General features: G+C 41.3%; 1 long non-coding RNA gene across 1 annotated transcript; it reads left to right on the top strand.

Moving 5' to 3' along the window:
* The first annotated feature begins 93 nt into the window (after window positions 1-93).
* On the top strand, window positions 94-1,506 carry LOC111665663 (uncharacterized). Its single transcript, XR_002761520.2, has 3 exons — window positions 94-225; window positions 591-698; window positions 1,455-1,506. It is a non-coding gene; the product is annotated as an uncharacterized LOC111665663 (long non-coding RNA).
* Window positions 1,507-1,677: the final 171 nt, after the last annotated feature.

Genomic DNA, 1,677 nt, shown 5'->3' with positions numbered 1-1,677 from the left:
TATGTATGCAGGTAATTATGATCAACATGTGGTGCAAAATTTACCCCCTGTCCATATTTTGTGTGTGTGTGTGTGTGTGTGTCTGTCTGTCCAGACGGCCGGGTGGACTTTGCTGCAACTGAGGATGATGAATGATCTCCTGCGCTAGAGCTAGTGGGTGTGGGAATGATGGACCTCCCTAATGGCCAATCAAGCATCACCACCACTGCTGCAACAGTCTCTGAGGTGAGGCCACGCCCACTCGCTAGACCTCCACCCAGTGTGTTGTAAGATGCTAGATGAATGTACAAGTATCTTCTAACATCTTTCAACACAAAAAAGCTTTAGTGTATGATTACTAGGTGACAGGATGTTGTGTTCATCCTGCCTGAAGCATTAAGTCATCAAATTTTTCAGTGATTCTCTACGACACCACATTAGTCTGAGTTCCTTAACATTCTCAAACCTTTCATACCTAACCTCTCCTCTTCACATCATAACATGGTTCTTAACAGTGCATCCATCACTCTTTTTTTCCTGATACCTTTTCTCAAATGTTATCTTATGATGTAACTGTGTGTGTTTGTTTGTTTGTTTGTCTCCTTCTCCAGAAGAGCAGCAGCTCAGAATCTCTCAGTGATAAGGGTTCTTCAGAGCTGAAGAAGAGTTTTGATGCTGTTGTGTTTGATGTGCTTAAGGTCACTCCTGAAGAATATGCAGTGAGTGAAGTTTATGTGTTTTTTGTGTGTATTTGAGAGTGTATCTGCCCTTGTCTGGTTATGCTGCATGTTGAGTGTTTAATGAAATGTTCAGTTTGCACAAATGTAATGTGCTGACTTGAGACAGGAGGAGATGGGATGAAAGAGGAGGAAATGGGGTCACAGTTTGGATCAGTAATAATTGATGTTGTTTGGCAGTGCCAAGCAGACACTGATAGATTTCCCCTGACTGCCTCTGCGCAAATGTTCCATGGCAACTGTGAACAAACAGTGACCACATTGCTGCTGAATGAGGCTTACCTTGTTGTGAGGAATAATTTTGCTGAAGTTTTCCCATAACAACTGAAATAAAGAGTTTCCCTCGCCAGTAAAATGATTTTAATGCTTTTTTGTGTGGTGTTCTACCCTGTTCAACCACAAGAGGGCACTCTTTATCTTCTCTGTTCTATTTTCATGTCACATCTACCCTGGTGTAACAAAAAGTCATTTAAGGGTGTTGTTTGTCAAAGCCAGCATCCTTGGAATAATGAGTTGTGTGCTGTCACACCCACTTGCTTGCAATGACAAAGCCTCTCTTGCAAAAGCAATATTTTAATTGTTGAACTGTTATCTATTGACCTTAGATTTGACAATGTATGATTCCTGCAGTACACAGTGACATAGCTCTTAAATAGCTGCGTGGGATTTGGGCAAAATGCAAACTTTGTCTGTCATTGTGGCCTAAGACTAACAACTGTTGTGTTTCACCTCCCCCAGGGCCAGATTACGCTCATGGATGCTCCTGTGTTCAAAGCCATCCAGCCAGAGGTGAGCAGTTATCAAATCTGTAGAGAAAAGAGAGAGGTTGACAGCTTTATTTGGCTGTCATTTATGACATCTAGTGTGAGAAATCAAGTGGCACTTTTGAGTTAGCTATGTGTTTCAAACATGTTGTTGTTTTTATTTTTTAGGCTGGATAGTGACATGTCTAAAATAAAAA

This window comes from Seriola lalandi, unplaced genomic scaffold (assembly GCF_002814215.2).
Source record: "Seriola lalandi dorsalis isolate HSWRI2012SDOR001 ecotype SW California unplaced genomic scaffold, Sedor1 jcf7180002002345, whole genome shotgun sequence".
Lineage (NCBI taxonomy): Eukaryota > Metazoa > Chordata > Actinopteri > Carangiformes > Carangidae > Seriola > Seriola lalandi.
This window is presented reverse-complemented; position numbering and strand designations above follow the sequence as displayed.